This window comes from Corythoichthys intestinalis, chromosome 7 (genome assembly GCF_030265065.1).
Source record: "Corythoichthys intestinalis isolate RoL2023-P3 chromosome 7, ASM3026506v1, whole genome shotgun sequence".
NCBI lineage: Eukaryota > Metazoa > Chordata > Actinopteri > Syngnathiformes > Syngnathidae > Corythoichthys > Corythoichthys intestinalis.
Window position 1 is genome coordinate 25,288,475 of NC_080401.1, and position 16,698 is coordinate 25,305,172.

A 16,698-nucleotide genomic window follows, 5' to 3' on the forward strand; every position below is an offset into this window, starting at 1 on the left:
ATGTTCATCCGTTGTGGTAGTATAATAAACTTATCACTGACATACTGTGTTTTAAAGTTTCTTTCCTACTTTCTCAGCAATGCCCAATTTCCATGAACATGAGCTTTTTTAGCAACTGATAGCTCTCCAATATTGGTCTTTTCTGTCCCCCCTTTCTCACATTCAGTATTCCGACTCATCTCTCAATCGCCTCATCCCCTCCTGCTGACCCGTTGCCCTGCCCCACCCAAACAGGTCAAATGCAGCTGTGAATGGCGGTCAGGAGGTTAAGGCAAAGGTTGGGCGTCACGCCCACAGGGTCACAGTGATGCCTGGCTGTTGTATCGGGCTATGAATTGAGGCTTGACAGTGGCAGACGAGTCGGCCAGTCCCTGGCGCCCTGACTCTTGGCTGGGCCGCCGCTTCCCGAGCAAAGGTCACCGCAAAGGCCACGTCCTTCCCGCTCCCCCACCATGTCCAGGTCACAGTCGTTATTGTTGCAACTGCTACCATTCGAGCAGATGATACAATTATCATTCCTCTTTGTGTGCCCACTCTTGAGGGTCTATGTCTAACGTTTGAGTTCATCAAAGGTTGTTTTTAGATTACACCATGGTCACAACCTCTGCTTGACTCTTCTTGTATCATTAAGACCACATGTTGACCTTTAAGAAGCAGCGAATGGTGAGCACAAACATAATGATGTTATATGAACTAATCCTTTTGAGGTCTGTCTGGAATACTATGTAGAGAAATGAGGTTTGTACCGTTTGATCAAGGAAAAATGTAATTTTGCTTTAAGATGTTTTTTACTGGTATGTGTATACTGTATGTTTATGTATATCTCAGGTGTCAAATTGAACGCCCAGGGGCCAGATCCGGCACTCCACGTCATTTTGTGCGGCCATGCTCAAATGCCACAACCAGGGTTCCTTTCAGGTTTCATGAAGGGAAATTCAAGCCTTTTAAAGACGTTTTTAAGACCACTTATAAAGGATTTTAATGCAAATTCCAGCAAAATTTTAACAAACAACCTCATTGAAAATGGACAGTTCTAAGAATGTTGGAAAATTTCTTGCGTACAATTCCATGCAGCGCAACACAACATATGATAAAAAAAAAAAAAAAAAAAAAAAAACTAGATGGGGATGTTTTAGACATTTAAGATCATCCTGAAAATGCCAAATTGTCACAATTGAAAATGTTGAAAAATCGCAAGCATCATTTGCTATCAGTCCTTCTTTTACTAGCTTTTATCATTCAATTTGTCCAATAAGCAGTGTTGTCAGCAGGGCATCGCGTTACTGTAATCTGATTGTTTACATTCAGTAACCAGCAATCTAACGTGTTCATTTTTCCATACAAGTAATCTGAAAGTTACTTTCCTTAGTGTGTGCACTACTATTTTGTTGTTGCCTCATAATGTATGCACAATGAAGTATATTGTAGTCATGTATAAAGAGTATTTTGAATAGAAAATGTTCGTTTCCATGGTAACCACTCACAGTTACTTCCTGTTTTGGTCTCGAGTCACACGCGCTAATTGTTTTGTGACTGGGAACGACTTGTGCCAGGTGCACAATCGAGCCGAGTGTAGCCACCTATTGAGATGTGCGAGAGAATGTTCATCTGTGTGCGTCCATGAATAAACGTGAGTATTTTTCCTTCATTCTGGAGGGTTCCTGCGATAGGTTAGAGCCGCTACGTTTCTTAGCAATGCCGTTGCAACGGCAGGTAGTCGTCGCTCCTGCTCGTCCTCGCGAAGTCCGCAAGAATTGTTTACATCATATTGGTGTTGCACATTTATGCTGTGAGGTGACGTGTTCGTTTAGCATTTTTGGGATGTGTTGTAAGTCTGATTGAGTGTAAAGTGCTTAGTTGCCGCCACGTTTTGTGGCCAAATTGACAGCTTGTGTGTACGGCGTACTTCCGGGTTGGCCGCGCACATTCGCGTCCACCCCCACATTTGTGTTTATTGCACAGTGCAATTCATTTGTGTGTTGTTGATTATTGTGCTGTTAATTTGCATTGTTTTACATTGGAGTGATATGCTGTTAACCCTAAACCCTAACCCAAAGTTCAGAATTTTTGACATTAGGCTTAAAGAGCATATGACACGAGAAAAAAAGTCTTAAATGGCATTATTTTGTGAATTAGAATCATATTTTGAGACGATTCGACTATATACAACAATTTAGCAAAGCACAGATGACGAGAAATTAGTCTTTTAATCTGCCGGTTAGCCACGCCTACCATTATAGGGCTTTAGCGTCCCCAACAGGTGGATGACGTCAGCGGTAGACTGGGCTCATCGGTTTTACTATTCAGCCCATTGAGGGGGAATTATTCACAACGAGGAAAACGCGACGAAGAGAGCCGCAAAATGTCATTGTTTCCGTCTCTTTACCTCAATATTTTTACAGGATATTCTTTTTATCCAAGTATTTTCCCCAATAGCTATATAAATGGCTTGAGAAGGACCAGTCAGCCCGTCGAGGGTGAACTATTCACAACGAGGAAAACGCGACGAAGAAAACGGCAAAATGTCATTGTTTCTGTCTCTTTACTTCAATATTTTTACAGGATATTCTTTTTATCCAAGTATTTTCCCCAGTTGCTAAATAAATGGCATGGTCATGACAAATAACAGTCTTGTGCTAAGTGGAATATGAAATAATAAAAATGCATTTATTCAGGACGACATGGCAAAATTACTCCATAATGGTCAAAACTGTCGACTTCACCTTTACTGTTGCACCTCCCGAACGATATTTTATGACACCTAAATCGGACATATGTCATTTCCATTCCCCGGCTTCGGTGAATGTAAACAAACCAGAAGGCGTGACAGCTAGCCGACATGCTAACCCGAACAGAGTGATGTTTTAAAGTCTTCGAAGCGGAAAATCACACATAACTATCCTGGATTATTTGACATGACGACCCGGTTGTCGATTGTCATCGCGGATCGGCAAACCGCCCGGCGGAGAGCAATTTACAGTTTGTGCCCCGGGGGAGGGTGGCTGGAGTTGTTGTGCATCTAACGTGCTGCTGCTAATGAGCATTAGGAGAGCTTTTTACATGCCTATCAATGATCAAACGTAAGTAGTCCTTCATTTAAAGAAAGTTTGTAGTGTTTACTTTGTGATCGCTGTATTCGTATTTGACATAATACAAAACAAGATGTTTACTCACTTCCTCGTAAGTCCAATGGTCCCACAGTAAATATCCACGGTGAATGGGAACCTTTTGAAACTCCAAAAAGGCGCATACGCCTCTCCCTCATTCAGAATAATTTTTCTGCAGCTGTTTGGCTGACGTGATGCGAAAAATAAACGTATTAATCCGCAAAATCAGTTGAATCCTTCTTCCTCATACACAACAGTACCCTGTAGCATGAAGACGACGTCTTCTACCGTACACGTCACAGCGCCCTCCTCCTCAATGCAAGACTGAAGCCGGAAGTCACTCATTTTCATGGCGCGGGATTAAAAAAACTAAATAAAAATAGCGATCGCTTCCACACACATCCAAGCTGCCCATATAATTCAGGGGCATAAAATACCGCGTGTATTATGAAATAAACATGCTTTTTCGTGTCACAGGCACTTTAATCTTCAAGTTAGCATGGGTTTCAGTCATCGGTGGAGTTGATTTCAACAAATTCCATGCAGTTTGTCAGTTATTTGTTAGTTTCAGGGCTGCAGAGTGGTTAAGCTAGCGCGAGTCAATGCTGGTTGAAATCAACTCAGTCGACTCATTAAACTGCCGCTAACTCGAAGATTAAGCCTTATGTGAAAAATTCTGATCTTCCCCTATAAATTCAATTATCGGAAAGTCAATTACATCCGATGACATTTTTCTGTGGTCATTCTTATGTTGAGGCAGCAAAGGGAGAAAAATTGATAAAAAGTAACTGATAAATTACTTTTAAAGTAACTTTGTTACTTTGAAAATGAAGTAATCATTAAAGTAACTAGATTACTTTTTGAGGTGTAATCAGTAATTAAATTACTTTTTCAAGTAATCTGTAACAACACTGCCTATAAGTAATAATATGAATCGACCATACATTTATATGGGTTTGCAGTCCTGATTACCCTCTAAGGGAAATAACAACTGCAACATGGTCAGCAAAAAATGCATTTGACACATCAGATGCACATGTATGTTTCTTCTATCTAAGAAAAAAAAAAAAAAAAAGTATAGTTTTTATTCTTGTGTTAAGGTTTTCTTCAAATTAACATTTTAAAACTTTAAATCATCTAATTTGTGTATTTAAATAATGTTGCTATAGCACACTATGCTGCAACATTATGCTTAATCAATTCATGTTATGTCAACATTCTGGTCTTTGACAGTTTGGAAATGTTAGTTCAAAACTGTGATCCATTAAGTGATAGTTTAGTTACTGTGGCTGTGCTTGCACATCAGCTGCAGTCAGGCATAATGAGTTTTGATGACAGAGTTATCTGCACTCGAGTACCACTAGTGACCTTTCTTGCTCTCACTCATGTTTACTTTGTAGCAACAACTGTCACCATATGCGGGAACATGCCTTCAGAGTTTAGTCACCTTGGAAGTTAATTTCTCTTTGCTGATGTAACAGGATTTTGGCAGACTCGATAGTTACTGCTAAAAGTAATAATAATGCACAATAGAGCATTTAGACAAACAAGAGTTCACACACTCATTCACACATGAAGACAATTAACATACTGGACTGTCTCAGAAAATTAGAATACACAATATTCTAATTTTCTGAGACAGTCCTGTACATTAATCCACCATTTAAAGCAGGGGTGTCCAAACTTTTTGCAAAGGGGACCAGATTTGGCGTGGTAAAAATGTGGGGGGCCGACCTTGGCTGACGTCCTTTACATAGAACAATATACAGGACTGTCTCAGAAAATTAGAATATTGTGTATTCTATTCTAATTTTCTGAGACAGTCCAGTATTTGCTTTGAGACTCCATTGTAAGGAATTCAATACTGAATAATTTATATTTTTCACACATTCGTTTCTCTTGTGCAGCTAAAAGATCCACCACATCCACCTATTACAATTCAGGCTAGTTCTTGTATAACCCCTGAAAAATTTGCAGCCAAAAGCTGTGATGCCTGGCATCCGCTCTCAAGGTAGCATACTCACATTAAGACAGTACGCAAAAAAAGCAACTTCATTTTAATAAGTAGTCTTTCTACTCAGAGATGTATTACATCCGGCACAGTGGATGGGGGCCGATCATTCAGTGGAACACTGGACCTTTAGGTGGTGCAGGGTTGTCAAACGGCGGTTTGTCACTTTTTAAAACTCTATGTCCAGCTCGGATTTTTTACTTCCATTCAAAAGTCAGATACTTTGTCTTATGACTCTAAATGACATCTGTCACAAGTATTCATTAATGCTCATGACAGTGTCATGTCATAATTATGACAGTCTTATGACTGTTTTATGACACCGCTGTCAATTAAAGTGTTCCCGGTTAATATATCTTGGGGTACATACTGTATATCCTTAATACAGTGCGGACAGCTGCGGTTTATAGTCTGGCTTAATACTGTTTTGGTGTCACATTTGGTGGGTGGCGGCTTATAGTCAGGTGCGCCTTATAGTCCAAAATTTATAGTAAGTTTGAATGGCTGACAAGCAGTCCAGTCTCCTGCTAAATTTCTGCTGGGAGAAGCGGTACAGAAAAGGGCACTGATGAAGGGATGGATGGAAAATGTATGTTAAAAAAAACTACAAATTGGAAGCCACAGCCAGCCTATTGGTTGTTACTGTAGTTAAACATGTAGTTGTACATAATATCACTGTCAAGAGCGGCAGCAGATGAGATGAGCTAACGAGGTTACTTAGCAGCTTGTGGTTGTTAGATTACTGTACTAAGGTGTTTACAGAAGAAAGATTGTAAGGGGGCGGGGCTTTCTCCTAATCGTGTTAGGGCATTTGAGTCATCTTCACTGAGCAGATTAGGTTGATAGCCTTAAGAACCCTTATTTGACCTCACACTAATGTCTAGGGCACACTAACAGAGCAGATTGGGCAAAGATTTACAAAAGCGAGAGGTCAGAAGCTTGACGAAAATGTTGTGGCTGCACTGAGTGTTATGTTAATGCCCAGTCTGAAAAGCCCTTACATGGTAATATTCGCCCAACTGGATTATACTCTGAGAACATATTGACAGCTGTAATCATTTTGGACTCAAGGGTTAAACATTAAATAATAACTGGTTGGACGTTATCCTCCTCAGATAAAAAAAATCTATAGATTAGTCCCATTTTTATAGCATAATCTATGATAATAGTAATGGACATTTTTTTAAACATCTCCTCAAGGTTAAAATCCATGTAGGTGTTTTCAGTTATCCATCTTATTTGGGTGTGACACCATGAGTTCTAATATATTATCTTTTTTTTTTTTTTTTAATTTTTAGGGAAAGGCTGTTTTGACATACATGTATTTGTACTGTATGTAAATTTGGCCACTGATTTCTTGTTTTTCGTGATCTGTCACTTATACTATATGAATTTACAGGACACAAAACTATTAGAATATAGTGATCCCTTGCTGCTTCGCGCTTCAAACTTTGCACCCTCAGTCCATTGCAGATTTTTTTCTCTATTAAAAAAACAAAAAAACAGATGAGCTGTCCCGAGCCGATTGCGTAGTCTCACTCTCCTTCCCTCCCTCTCCCTGCTTATTGTTGGTCAGGCAGTGAGTGCTTATTAAAGTTAACAATGATTGACAGACGTGGATGTCTGATGTTGCCAGAGAAGTGAGCTTCAAAGCGCCGCAAGCGTCAATCATCGTTCAACTTGTTGAACAATTGCTGTGGAAACTCGTTGTGTGTAAGTGAGCAGCTTTGGATTTGAGTGGACTCACTCATTGAAGCATTTAATAAAGCCAAGCATTTTCTGCTTTATTCCTGTTTAAAAATAATTCATTGGGACAGTAAGATGTATGAAGTGCCGAAAAAACATTATCAAAATTATATTTTGGGGGGGGCGAGGGGGTGCTACTTTGCGCTTTTTCACTTATCGCACCTATCATTCTATTTGACATTCACGATATTCAATTTTATTTTAGGTATTACCTATATCACCTGTACTTTTTGCAAAGAGAATTGCTGTTCTTTTTACGTTTCAGAAGATGTGCTATTTTACTTTTAGTAAACCGCAGATGTTGAATCATCACTTCTACTTTTACCAGAGTACTTTATGCACAAATACTTCAACTGATGTGCAATGTGTTATGACATTTGCCACTTCTGAGCCACTGAAGAGTACTCAGAATGCATAAGTAGCTACAAGCTTCATGGCATAGGCACATTATTTCTTAGTATTGGCCGATAATGATGACGTAATTTTAGTGCTGATACTTGTATCGGTTCAACACTAGTATTTACAGTATATGATGCGCTTTGCAACCATGCGTGTGTGTGCAAAAAGAATATGACATAACACATGAGTATTTGATTGTTGTGTTTTTTTACAGTATATTCCAATTGTTATATCTACAACATGATAGTGTTGGTAATAAGAGATGGATTAGGTTCAATGGGGCCTCTAATGGGCAAAGCCCCAGCTCCTTGTATAACTCGATCAACCCAAGGCTCCGTCAAATTCTCTCAATGACAGTGATTGAGTGAACGAACGATTTATGGATGATGGCGGGAGTTCAAATTTCTGAATTTGCACTACCACAGCTGGCAATAGACCTGTTTTTTTTTTTTTTTTTTTGTGTAGCAGCAGACAGACAGGGTTGCAGTACGGAGTGCAGTGGTATGTCCATGGTGTTAAACTTTACAGAGAGCAGACCATTATTATAATCGAGGTGAAATGCTACCACTCACAACTTAAAAAAGAGAAACTCCACAGGCTCTATATCTATGTACAATATCTACCTATAACGTTATCTACTTAGGCTAGGTTCATACCGCAGGTCTTAATGCACAAATCCGAATTTTTGACATATCTGTCTTTTGGCGTGCCCGTTCTGACTGCCTTTGTCCATTGAGCCTGTTCAAGTATCACGCATGCACATTAATTTGCAGTCCGAGATGCATTGAGGATACTGACCCATATGCGCAGGAGCGTCAAAACAAATGACCACACATGCTTGCTCTACATCAATCAAAGGTGATCATATTTGATTTCCAAAATGGGGACACAAATAACAGACATAAAAAATCCCCGTTTAGTCTTATATTCAGAGTTTATATGGATCGATAGCATGCACGCACTGTCTGTGCATGACACACACACATACGGACAGTCTGCCGTGTAAGCAATCTCGAAATATTGCTTATATGGAGCAGAGAGAAAACCAAGCATTCTCAGGCTTATCCTCAACCCATTTTATTTTTTATGACTGCTGTCAAACCGAAAAGCCGTTTTCAAGGCAAGCTAAGTGCTAACGCACAGCTACACCACTACCGTAGCTACCTGTCTCTCTTGCTCTTTGATGACGTAATTGCTGCATGAATTCCGAATTGGAAGACTTGACAGTTCAGACCGCCACGACATTCTGGAAAAATGTGGCCCAGATTGGATTTAAACCGCATACGAAATTGACCCAGATTGGATTTGAAATGGTCCGCTTCTATGCGACTTGTCCCATTCATACCGTCAAGTTAATGCTTCACTTGAGTTGGAAAAACACAAACAAAATGAGATTCGCTCATTAAGACCTGCAGTATGAACCTAGCCTAAGTGACGTAATGTCATGTGTACTGTCAGATTTTTCTCCCGCAGCTTTTGTGCCGATATATAAGCAGTCTTTTACATTCAGTTGGATTCTCAATATTATTAAGAGGTGCTAAATAAACAACTTACATCGTATACATACATGTGCAACATGAATATGACGTAAATAAATGCTCAACATTGAGAGAGCTGCATGCATTTGAGTTAACTGCAGCCAAATGCAAGGTGTCTAAGGAGACTTACCTTCGTGTGCCTCTGTGACCAAATGTGAGTACATCTTCCTTTTTTTTTTTTTTTTTTTTTTTTAAATAGAAAGTTTGTTGTGTTTATTTTGGGCTTTCAGTGCTTGTGCCTTGACAGCTTAGATTAGTTATATTTTATTCTATTTGTGCAGTGGCAGGCTGGCAAACAAGTAGGCAGTCAAATGTTAGCAAACTAAAGTTAATAGTTAAGTGTATGTTTTTACGACAAGCTATCTAGTATATATATATATATATATATATATATATATATATATATATATATATATATATATATATATATACATACATATATATATATACATATATACACACACACACACACACACATATATATATATATATATATATATATATATATACTTGTCTCGCCCATATCCTTGTCTCGCCCACCCGGGCGGTATGGTCTCTCCTCTCAAGCTCGGGTCCTCTACCAGAGGCCTGGGAGCTTGAGGGTCCTGCGCAGGATCTTAGCTGTCTCTAGGATTGCGCTCTTCTGAACGGAGATGTCGGTCGTTGTTCCTGGTATCTGTTGGAGCCATGCACCCAGCTTGGAGGTTACTGCCCCTAGTGTCCCGATCACTACTGGCACCACTGTTGCCTTAACTCTGACTGGTTAAACCTGTGGTACAGGTGGATGTGTCCGGCGTGTGGGTCGGGGCAGTGCTTTCACAGCGCGCAGCATCGGGCGGCAAGTTACATCTGTGCGCCTTCTACTCTCGCCGACTGTCCCCGGTAGAGCAGAATTATGACATTGAGAATCATGAGCTGCTGGCTGTGAAACTCCCTCTGGAAGAATGGCGACATTGGCTTGAGGGATCAACCGTTCCGTTTCTGGTGTGGACCGACCACAAGAACCATGAATATGTAAGCAGGCCCGGTGGTCCCTATTCTTCACACGTTTCCATTTGCGGGATCAGCCTGGCCCCAGCGCCTGCCCCACTGATCGCCTCTTTGTTCCTGATAATCTGAGGTCCCAGGTGATCCAGTGGGGCCACAACTCCCACCTGGCTTGTCACCCTGGTGTCACATGTACCATCCACCTGCTCTCCCAGCAATTCTGATGCCCATCGTTGAGAAAAGATGTCCGAGACTTCGTGAAGGCCTGCCCCATCTGTAGCCAGAATAAGACCACCAGCTGTTCCCCAGTCAGCTTGCTCCAACCCCTGCCAGTCCCCAAACGTCCCTGGTCCCATATATCAATGGACTTTGTCACCGGACTCCCTCCTTCCGAAGGAAACACTGTCATCCTCATGGTTGTGGACAGGTTCAGCAAGATGGCCCACTTCATCCCGCTACCAAGATTGCCCACTGCTAAGAAGATGGCACAGGTGGTTATGGAGCAGGTCTTCCGAATTCACGGACTACCAAGGGATGTCGTATCTGACCGGGGTCCCAGTTTGCATCCTCCTTCTGGAAGGAGTTCTGCCGCCTCCTGGGGGCTACAGCGAGCCTCACGTCAGGCTATCACCCCCAGTCTAACGGCCAGTCGGAAAGGCTCAACCAAGAGCTTGAGACATCCCTCTGATGCATGGCTTCACGCAACCCCCATTTTTGGGCGCAACATCTGCTGTGGGGGTAATACGCTCAAAACTCCCTTCCAAGCTCTGCCACCGGCCTGTCTCCCTTTCACACAGTCTTCGGCTATCAACCGCCCCTGTTCGCCAGCAATGAGGGAGACGCTTCCTGCCCTTCCGCCGAAGCCACCGTATGGAGATGTCATCGAATCTGGTCTTAAGCCCGTACCGCTCTTTTAAAGTCTGTTTCTGGTTATGCCATCAGAGGCAACCGACGACGGACTGCAGTGGGCCAGAAGTTATGGCTTTCTTCCCGGGACATGCCACTCCAGCTGGAATCACGTAAACTAGCACCCAGGTTCATTGGTCCGTTTCCCATCGAGAAGATCATCAGCCCATCAGCTCTCCGACTCAAAATACCCAGGTCTATGAAGGTTCACCCAACCTTCCATCTCTCCAAACTAAAGCCAGTCCATGAAAGCCCCCTGGTCCCGAATGCAGCACCACCTCCCCCTCCACGCCTGTTGGACGGGGGTCCTGTCTTCACAGTTCACCGCCTGCTCAAGTCACGCCTCCGGGGCAGGGGCTTCCAATATTTGGTGGACTGGAAAGGATATGGTCCTGAGGAGATGGGGTCCCAGCTGGGCGGATTGTAGATTGGACCCTCATATCAGACTTCCACCGCCTCCATTGAGACCAACTGTCCGTGCAATGGGGTCGTCCTAGAGCGGCTTGATCTCAGCCCATGCCTGCATCTGACTCTGATTCTGAACCCGACCCTGTGCCATCGGTAGTTGATTCCTCCATTGGCGATGAGGAGTTTAAGCCGATGCCCTCAGTGGATGTGGCCATGGACTCTGACGGGTCGGTGGATTAGTAGCCCTTGGTGGGTTCAATTCTTGGGACTTCTGGAGCCGTCCCTTGAGAGGGGGGTACTGTACCAATGTACCAGCATATTGCATCACACTCATGCGTCAAAAGCTTTCATCACAAGGACTGTGTACTCTTTAGTATGTCACAAAGAACAACTGAGAACAGTATATAAGGCACGAACACACAGAATTCAGTGTTAGGTCGTCAGCGGTTCAGAATACGTTTGCATGCCAACTAGCCATTACCGCTTGACCGGATTTTTTTATTTGCCTGTCAACATCAATAAAATCCTGTGTCTGTGATATGTAACTGGTTCCTCCGTCTCGTACATGACAGGTAAGCCCTCCTTTAAGCTTTGAAAAAGGCACAAAAAAATTCCTCCCTCCAATCCTTCAGGGTACCTGGTGTTGGAATTACAGGTACTCCACGCACAGTGTTGTCAGTAACGCGTTACTGTAATGTGATTACTTTTTTCAGTAACGAGTAATCTAAAGCGTTCATTTTTCTACACCAGTAATCTGATTAAAGTAAGTTTCCTTAGTGTCTCTGCGTTACTATTTTTTCATTGCCTCATAACGTATGTAGAATGAAGAATATTGTAGTCATGTACGAAGAGCATTTTGAATAGAAAATGCGAAAATAAAAGGTTCCCGGTACGTCTTTCCATGACAACCTTTTAGCTATTTCCTGTTTTGGTCTCGCGTCACGTGTTGTGGTACTGAGGCGGGTGGACATTCACGCCAACTTGCCAAGTGTTGAGGCGTTGCGAGGGAATGTTGATCTGTGGATATCCATAAATGAAGATGAGTATTTTTCCTTCATTCTGGAGGGTATCAGCAAAAGGTTGGACCCCCCTACATGCGCGGCCGTTTCGTAGCTTTGCCGTAGCAACGAAGGGCAGTCATCGCTCCAAGTTGGCGAGCTTTGTTTACATCATATGCGTGTTGCACATTTATGCCGTGAGGTGATGTGTTCGTTTAGCATCTGTGGGATGTGTTGTAAGTCCGATTGAGTGTAAAGTGCTTAGTTGCCGCCACGTTTTGTGGCCAAATTGACCGCGTGTGTGTTGAGAGGAGTACTTCCAGGTTGTTAATGTGCACGGATGCACGCGCATCCGCGCTCACCACCACCTTTGTGTTTATTTCACTGTACAATCCACTTGTGTGTTGTTGATTATTGTCCCGTCAGTTTGCATTGTTTTACATTGGCACTGATATGCTGTTAACCATAACCCGAAATTCAGAAGTTTTGACATTAAGCCTAATCTTAGAGTTAGCAGGGTTTAATTGGTCGGTGGAGTTGATTTCAACAAATTCCTAGCAGTTTGTCAGATATTTGTTAGTTTCAGGGCTCCGGAGTGGCTAAGCTAGCGCGAAATTCTGATATTCCCCTTTAAATTCGATCATTGGAAAGTCAATTAAATGTGATGACATTTTTCTGTTGTCATTCTTATGTTTTGGCGGCAATGGGAGAAAAATGGGTAAAAAGTAACTGATAGATTACTTTTAAAGTAACTTAGTTACTTTGATAATGAAGTAATCAGTAAAGTAACTAGATTACTTTTTTGAGGCGTAATCAGTAATCAGTAATTAAATTACTTTTTCAAGTAATCTGTGACAACACTGTCCACGCACAACATTAAACCATCGGATTTTTTGCTATTTTAAAGTTAGAAAAAATAGTATATTTTAAGTCACGACCATTTACTAATTTATGCAACTCTACAGCTAGGTGAATGACTTTTGTGATTTGGGGGTGTGGTTTTGTGACAGGCCCATTGGCCAGCGGTGTGCATTTACGTGTCAATGTTTGTTTGCAACTTGCGATTGGTTCCCTCTAACTTAAATTCCACTGAGCTGACTTCCAGCTCACCCATTGACTCAAAAGATGGAAAAATAGAAGAATAGTAATGATTAAAAAAAAATTTTTTTTAAACTTCTATGACGAACAAACCTGATCATCTTTTTTGTGTGTCAATGTTCATGAAATGTGCATGACAATAAAGACAGTGGATAGCAGAGACAAGAAAACCAAAGTCATTTAATCTCCACAAAAGACACAAAATTTCGCCAATCCTCGACAATGACTTGATAACCTTGTTGACAGTGGTCTTGAGGCAGCTGATTTGAATGACAAGGACACACAGCAAACGGGAACTTTCCCACCACTTGCAGAAGGTTCTGGGCGTGGAGCAGGCGCACTATTGATTGGACGCCGTGTGTTGCTCAGTGTTCACCCAAGCAGATGTTTTTCTTTGGCAGGTTCCTTTGCCCTGTTTATTCTCAATTGCTCCGTCATTCGCGCCAGGTCAAAGGCCTCTGTATGGAGGGTGTTACGAGGGGGCAAAACAGCATGATGGAAAACAGAAGAGAGAGAGAGAGAGAGAGAGAGAGAGAGAGAGAGAGAGAGAGAGAGAGAGAGAGAGAGAGAGAGAGAGAGAGAGAGAGAGACGGCGAGAGAGAGCGCTTGCTCTTTGGGGCAAAGGGCACCTGAGTCTAATAATGAGCAAGGAACAGGGAGTCATGTGCTTGGACTATAATATAGTACATGTAAAATTGCTTTTCGGAGTGAAAGCATCATCAAACGGACTCCCAGATCAACATTATTGAATTTTTAAATAAAAAAATTGCTCAATGCCAACCACTTCAGTCCATGTTTTAATACTACAAAACTACCCATGCACTTTTAATATAATAACGATGTCGCACAGTTATATGTGAGTTGAGATCATCACATGCTGTACGCCCCAACTCCATTCCAAACCAAAGAACAAGCGCTTCCTGCTGCACTGCTTCATTGCCACATGTTGACCTCTGCTCTCTTAACCTTGCTCCCTGTACACGTGCACGCACACGCAAAGAAAGCAAGCATGTGCAAATGTTTTCAGACACTTCATCATCAAAAGGGCTTTTGTGTTCTCATGTCAAGATAATAGAAGTGGCCACAGCATGGCATGGTGCAGTTCCGACTACCCGTAGGGCTTTGACTGGTTAAACCTGTACAGTTTAGGCAAGGCAAGGCAAGGCAAATTTATTTATATAGCACAATTCAACACAAGGCAATTCAAAGTGCTTTACATCACATGAAGACCATAAAAATCACATTTAAATCAACGCAACGTAAAAACCAAGACAAAAGATCGCATTTAATCACAGAATAAAAATAAATAAATAAAAATAAAACAAAAATAAAAATAAAGCAAAAACTACTACTACTAATAATCATTGAAATCAGCAATGGAGATAGTATAACAACTGTTCTAGTGTGTGTGTGTGGGGGGCTTACACTTAAAAAAAAATGGCCAAAGAGTCATGGAAATAATGCCGCCTACCCCCCCCAAAAAAAGTGTTAAAAAGTGTCTAAATATGGTGCAATATATGCATTCGGCAAACTACCACACGGATAAAATATTATGTCAAACTTGCTATACACAAAGGACAAAGACTAAAAGACAATTAACCATTACAACTCATTAGGAGAGTTGTATGTATATGTGGCACATGGACACTTCACCGAACAGATATTAAAAAGTTTTTGCAGGCTGAGCTGATTTTTGTTTGTTTGTGTGCCCTGGATAAAGTATTCTACAGATTTCTAAGCATTTTTGATGCATTTTCATTCATTCATAGTTGTGTGCCTCCAGCGAAGTACGGTAATTCCCTTTCATTAAGGAGTTCAAAGTTTGTGATCCCATGATAGCTAAAAATATTTCTGGGAGTTTTTCATTTGACAATACATAGTGTGTTCTGGCTCCCTTCATAGGGTAATTCCACTGTTGCGTGATTGAGGCATCCTATTTTTGTTTGACACTTTCAATTGGACCAAAGAAAATGAATGGAAACAGTAAGTATTCCAGCTCATCCCCCTTTTTTTATATACTGAATACTGAATGTGCCGATCCATTCCCCCAGCCCCATCAGACGAACGTTTGGTTGGCTGATGAAGCCCCCCGTCCCGCCACAAAGACACACACACATACTCACACAGCCCCAACAGATTCATGTCGACAACATGTTGCCTCCTCCGCCCCCTTCAGAGAGCAGAGATATTAGAAGTTATTTTTCGACCGGCAGCAGCCACTGTAAGTCTTGTAAAAAGACGTCAATGTTGTAGGAGTGGGGGAAACACCACAAATTTTGCTACTGAAAGTTTGACTTGCATCAGAGTTAGCATAAAATTAAGCTTGCTAACCTTCAAAACTAATGCAGTCAGGCTAGCCTCCACAAGGAACAACGAAGTCAAGCTAGCATTCCCATATTTGGGTCATTGTTTGCATTCTGTGCATTACGGTAATATCGTCCCTACCAATGTTGAGAACAAATCTACGCCCAAGAGTAAATGTCATGATGATTACAATATCAACTTATCATATGATATATAAAATGACCAAAAATAATTTTACGGGATTGACTTATCCTTCGATATATATAAAATGACCAACAATTTAGTTTTCAGGCTGCGAAAAAATGTAATCAACATTCATTTGGGCTGCCTTGTTTTCTTTTAAGCAAACTAGCTCCCTGCTGAATCCTCATGCACATACAGTACATACAAAAATGGTGCACGATACTGTATATTTTGGCACCGATCTGGTCCGAGTGACTACAAGTGACTGTGTCCAATACACAAAATACACAGACTATTCAATATACGTTAGATGGCTCTACAAATCGCTTAATCTCATTTTTCATGACCTTCAAGTGTTTCTGTGATATTACCTTTATATGTTCTAATATTATGTCAGCAGGAAAAGAAAAAACTACTATCGTTTATCGTCATAGTTTCTGTCAAAATGTATCATCCTCAAGTTTTTTTTTTTCATCGTAACAGGCCTAGTAAATACTATAAAAGCATGTCAAAGGTGTTCAAATGTAGCATATTTCTATGTTAAGGATTCCTGAATATAACCTCTGCCACATGGGTGGGGAGTTCTATGGAACGGAATTAGAGCAAAAATACAAAATTTTACAACACAATACAGTCATCCCTCATTTTTTTTTTTCATGTTTGTGTATGTTCAATGTATTCATTTAGATTTAGCATTGGAAAGAGATACATAAAAGACACAAAAAGAAAAAAAAATGTATGTATATTTTTTTTAAGAAATGGTTTTTAAGCACTTCAAATTTACTGTCCCACCGAATTATTTTTAAAATAGAATAAAGTACAAAAATGGTTGTCTTTATTAAATGCTTCGGTATTTACCGCTTCGGTAACACTTTAAAATAACCATCCGTTTTACTAGTTATTAGTACTAGTATTAGTACTAGTAATAGATCATTAGTAAACTGTTGATAAATGATTTATTGTTGATTTGTTAAGTATTTGTTAACAGTTTGTTAAGCATTTACAGGGTGTTC